General features: G+C 38.3%; 1 protein-coding gene across 2 annotated transcripts in view; it reads right to left on the minus strand.

Moving 5' to 3' along the window:
• Positions 1-6,000, minus strand: part of FAM110B (family with sequence similarity 110, member B) — a 148,467-nt gene that overhangs the window by 60,350 nt on the left and 82,117 nt on the right. For both annotated transcript variants that reach the window (XM_012723104.1, XM_004679862.2), the window contains one exon: positions 2,845-2,925. The gene's annotated coding sequence lies outside the window, so the exon portion shown is untranslated. The remainder of the gene's footprint in view (positions 1-2,844; positions 2,926-6,000) is intronic.

The raw sequence follows: 6,000 nt of genomic DNA on the forward strand, positions 1-6,000 counted from the left end.
ATAGCATTTTATTTTAGAGAGAAGTACATCTACAACTATGCTAATAGAAACTTTTATGATTCTTGTGAATAAAGAGGTTAAAACAACTAAAGTCTCAGCTACTGTTTCCAGAAATGACTTCCTTGTTTTTTTTTTGTTTTTGTTTTTTTTTTTAAGTAGCAAGCCAATCATACTGTGCTGTGGGTCTCCTTATGGTGTCTGGCTCTCCCTGACTTCTGAGGGACTTGCTATTGGTTATCTGACATGCCTTCTCAGGGGTCATTTTAAGTATACTGACAGAAACCAAGCCTTAGGGCTTTGAGTCACTGGCTTGGCAAAGAACTGATCTGGGAAAAGGCAAAAGTGAGTGATGTGATGGTAAAGGTAGATGATTCATGCTCAGGGAGCAAATCTCTCCTTCGAGGACCAGCTTTACAAAACTTCCAAATGGGGTGGGTAGGGGTGGGGATACAGGGTGTTTAGAAAGAGATTACTTTTGGTCATGACTATTTAACATTAAAAAAAAAAAAAAGTGTGAAGGTTGTTTTGTTCTTGGCAGTTTCTTAAGTAACTAGTGCAGTATAAAAAGTTAAAACTCTTTCCCAGATAAGTTTTATAAAAGGAAACTTCCAGAAGAAACCAGCAATTACCTCAGTTTGATTAGGATAAGAAGAACCTATAAACAAAAGGAACCTGGAAAATTATTGTTTGAAATTGCAGTTGTGTGAATAATGCATTAAAATAGGTGTTTGTATATCCTTAAGGAGGATTTACATATCAAGGTAGGTGCCAGGTCCTCAGTTTGAAAAAACACAAAAGTTTTGAGGACAAAAGAAGACCACGAGGTCATTTTATTTCATACTTTCATTTTCTTCAGTTTCCTCAAACAAGGGACCAATTTAATAAAGCCCTACCTTTTACACTAAAAACAAAGTAATCTTAAATGCACTCAACCTGTCAACTGCACCAAGACTTTTCTTTCTGAACATAGACTCCTATGTGCCAATGAGTAAATCAGCAAGCCAGTAGGGGGTGGGAAGTTGAAAGAATAGTGAGAAATGTTAATGACAACAATAATAGATTTGTCTGCATAGGGATACTTATCCCTACTTTAAATGAGTTTAGGGTCAAAAAAACAAAAACAAACAAACAAACAAAAACAAAAACAACTTTTAATGAACTTTAAATGAAATAATAGTCCGAAATAGTTGAAAATATTTGGACAATGGTAAGACAAACATTATGCTTTTCTCAATACTCTATTTTATAGAGTACTTTAAAAAAATATTCCTACCTTTTCTATAGGGCAAGTGATATAAAAATAACTTAAAGTAACTCGCACAATAGTGAGTCAAGACTTAGCATCTTCAATCCACTGACATTGTGTTAATTAGTCCCTCAGTTGTCCTTCTTAGTCTTCCTGGTGCAGGACCTAGCTAAATAATAATATTGCAAAGCTCAGCATGGTTGTGCCATAGCTGACTGTCTTCATTAAATCAAGATGGAGGCCTCCATCTCTCAAAGGCCTATGCTGCATCAAGCACACCCCATAATGATGTCATATAACCCTTCCCATCCCCTACTGCTTGCTGATATTCTTCCTTGGCATGTAAGAATCTGAATTCAGAAAGAAAAGTTCTGCTTGTGGATAACAGGTTGAGGAGCTGACATTACCCTAGAGTCCACTCAACCCCCCATTCTCCACTCCAATTCTTTATTGGCTACGAAAGCTACAAATTCAACCACTGTCAGAAGCTAAGTTGGTGAGTATCAATATCACACAGCTATGAACAAGAGTATGGCCATGTTAATAGCCCCAAATTGAGCAGTTGTAATGTTTGAAATTGAGAGAGTTCCCCAGTTAGCTCAGGTCTGTCAATAGCAGCTCTCATAAGAACACACAGTTTCAACCTAGGTGGCCATATTCCAAATGACCACAGCTTTGAGTCTCTTTCTTTGTAGTTCGTCTCTTGCTGTAAGTTGCAGAATTCACCTGGCACTGAATGATACTTGTTAGCCTAAATTGGAATCTGAGGTTCCTAGAAGGCAATAACATTTATCTAACCATCTGATGCATGGGCAGTAAAAATAAGCTCAGATGCATGGTTTAGCCTAGAAGCACTGTATATTACATAAGGACGTCAACAAGGAGGCTCAAGGAACCCTGCCAATCAACTCAAAGCTGTGGTCACTTGAAATATGGCCACCTAGGTTGAAACTGTGTGTTCTCATGAGAGCTGCTGTTGACAGACGTGAGCTAACTGGGGAGCTCTCTCAATTTCAAACATTACAACTGCTCAAGTTGGGGCTATTAAGCTCTCAGGGGCTCAGTAAAAGGGCAGAGTGAACTGGACCATGACCACTGTTCACTCCTTTGCTGGAACATGGATGTGGCTACCCAAGTTTCTGAGCTCACACCAACCTGTGGAGATCAGAAAAGAATCCCTGCAATGGTATGGACTTGGGACAAAGTACGCAGAAGTGTCTTCCATGAAGCAGGCTCATCCCCAAGACTGCTAATTGCTCCCCAACATCTGCCCTATACTCTGTGGATCAGACTTCTCCACAGGTTTTGCTTGTCCAAAAACACCCTTTTATTCTCTACCCACATATGATGTACTGTTTTCACTGCATCTTCAAATACATGCATTTCTACATAAATAATTGGGAGATTACTGACAAACATAACACTCTATTTAGAAAGCCTTAACTTCTAGTGGATAATGTCTACAGATATTATTGGTAATACTGGCACTTTTTTTTTTTTTTAAGCCAGACTGCAAAATATCTGGAACCTCAGCCTCTTTGTCAAAGAGAATCAATACCTTCTGCTCAGAATGAACCACAGAAAAGCAATATACTTACTTAAGAGAGGAGTAAGTTATGGATGGGAAGCAGAAATCACAGGTAATCCTTTTTGAATCTACTCTCCACAGCATGAAATATCTAAAAGTAGAGAGAAAAGACCGTGGTTGCTTTTCATTGACCAAAATAGGTAGACTACTTTATATATGCATATAGATAGACAGCTATAGATATAGATGTGTGTCAACAGTAAATAACCCGTATAAGTTGGTAATAGATTTAAAAAATTGGAACTAAAGTAAAATTAAAAAAAAGATAACAAACATGGTATTAAATAAAAATGCATTAATTTTTATATCATTTAGAAGTTAATTGTTTCATTCAATTATTTTCCTGAAGAGATATTTAAGCATAGATAAAATTATACAGAAAAAAGAACAAAAACATCACATTGCTGGAGGTGATGTAATATCAAGTTTAGCACAAGGTCATCTCATTTCTGGAACTGCATCTTTGTACACAGATTCTGAGTCTACCTGTGTGAGGGCATCAAAGCCCAGCAACTACACAGTAGTTTCAGAAAAGAAAACAGAAACCCACTTGGAGTGAGTCAGGGGCTTAGCGCACACCACTCAGCTGGCTGGGCAGAGCCTAGATTGCCTCTGGGTCAACCTTGACCCTCACTGTGACTTTCCTACTCCAGGTTCTTTCATTCATTCCAGTGCTGACTCAACACTTTCTATGAGCCAATTTCTAGTCAATGTTCTAGGAGTTAAGATAAAAATCTCTGACCACAGAGTTTGCAATGTAAGCAAATGCAATACATTATATCGCATGTCTCAGTAAGATGCCATTGGAGACATTTGAAGGCAGTAGGGGAGCAAGCCGGGGGGCTACTTGTAGAAGCACATTCTGGGCACCGGGGCAGCTGGCACCCAGGGCAGGAGGGACACAGGAGTGGTGACTGAGTGTGTGGAGAAAGATGAACACCCACAGGAAGCAGGATAGAACATTGGATAATATCTACCTAGAAGCTGGGGAGAAAAGCAGGATATTGGAAGGAACTACCGGAGACAGGAGGAAAGCAGAAGGAGCTGTTACCGATGCCAGCAAGGTCAGAGTCATGGTCTTCACAATTTGGAAGGAAAACACTTCTAGCTCATCGAGCAGGACAGACTGTGAAAAAATGTTGGTGTGGAAGCCTGACCAGCACAGACACTACAGAAGTAGGAAGGGCCTCAAGTCGCAGACCCTGCAGCTTGAGAAGTGCAGTATAAGGACATTTTGCTCATATGGACATTTTGCTGCTGATCAGATCTAAGGAAAGTAAATTTGTGACCTTGAGAGTGGATTCCCTCCAAATTTGACAGAATTTACAATTTCGAAATCCAATTAAATCTATAAGGATAGCAGAAGGTCTTAGTCATAGTACCGTGAAAAGCAAGTGTTATAAACCAAACCCACATTTTACAAGCTGTCTTTAATGAGCACGTACAAAAATAAATGACTTTCAAGAATCAACAGGCATCCAGTAACAAAAGAGAATTCCTGGCAATACAAACAGTTCCAAAAGTAAGCACTAAATTATTTAAGAGTATAGCAATAATGAAAATGTTTTATGATTCCTTTAAGATACATTTTTAAATTGCTAGATATATTACATTTTTCAAATCCAATGTGACATGTATCTATTAAAATAAAACTGTGTTCATGCAACCAAGTAGTGTGTATGCTGAGGACAGTCAGCAGGAGGAAGAAAATAAATGAGAGCTTACAGTTATCAGAGGATCACAAGTAAGATGACATGATGAAACGTAATGTGAATACAAAATCTGAAACACATCTGTGGCTAACATGAGCACCCACTTGACATTAACAGTAGCAGATGTTAAACAAGATGAGTAAGGAATAGTAAATTCTAAACGGGGTATACTGCTACCACTCTTCCTGGGCACCCCCACCCTACACACCTCGCCCCAACACACACACACACACTAGAGGAGGGTTGTGCTTTCTATCATTCACTATAGCTTAGCATGGAACTGAGCACATGATCAGTGTCCATAATTATACAATAAAGCAGTGAGATAAAACATAAATACACTTAGACGAAAGGCCTAATGCCTCATATTTTTCCCACCAGGCACATTTGGGAAAGTCACTCTTTAAATATTTATCAATTACTAATGATACCTTTCCCTCAGTTATTGTGATATCACAGATGCCCAAGTTACTGGCCACAAATTCACCTACAGGTACTGCCCTGGAATCTTCCACTCAATAGCAAGGATGGCTTATTGCTCCTTCCTTTTGCAATTACTGCCTGGCCTTGTTAAGTCTGGTTGCTTTGTGGCACATCATCTTTTACATGGAATGTCTTGTTATTTTTAAACTGATTACCATTTCTCCTGTTGTAATTATAAGAACCTAGGAGGAAAGGCTAGAAAGTACCACTTTGTAATGTTATAGATGACATCTTAATTTAAAAATATGTTTTCTACTCTTGACCATGCTAATAGATCTATTTTTGATGAAGAGATATGTCATTTTATTTCCATCAGTAAAGAGCTATGGGATGATGAGAAAGGAAATAACATTTTAAAGTATCAGAGAAATACATTTTTATTTCCTTATCTTAGGACTACTTAGATTTCCTTTATGTAGAAACAAAGAAAGTTCAGCTGCATTTCAACTGATGATAAAAGTTCCAAGACATCTACAAAAACTTAAATATTTTTTTTAAATATCATTTCATTTTTATTGCTAGCATGGAAATGACCCTTTAGTAGATGTTGAGAGACCCTCTGAGATATCATTGTGCATGACACACACATGGACATCTATATTTTTAGGAGCCTCCTTCTAAGCAAGGCTAAAACCCACAAAGCCTTTTTCAGAGACAGCTCTTGAGAATCAACAGCACTTAGACCTCCTTCCCTCAGCTTCCTACAACTTGCAGCTTCACGTTCTGTTCACATAGAGCTTTACAATGTTTACATTTGACAGCACTAATTTACATTAAAGGCATCCTGCTTCTAAGAAATTCTCTAAGGCCAAACTAATATAGAAAGTATTTCAGGAGATTAAAAGGAGGAGAGGAAGAGAAGATTATGGAATTGCTTCAATTTATTCTTCTCAAAACAAGAGTCCAATTCTAAGTGTTGATCTGCAGAGGGGTTATCTTCACGGCCACAGCAGGAGGCATGCCAGGCCGGG

Source organism: Condylura cristata, unplaced genomic scaffold, assembly GCF_000260355.1.
Source record: "Condylura cristata isolate star-nosed mole 26May11 unplaced genomic scaffold, ConCri1.0 scaffold00009, whole genome shotgun sequence".
Lineage (NCBI taxonomy): Eukaryota > Metazoa > Chordata > Mammalia > Eulipotyphla > Talpidae > Condylura > Condylura cristata.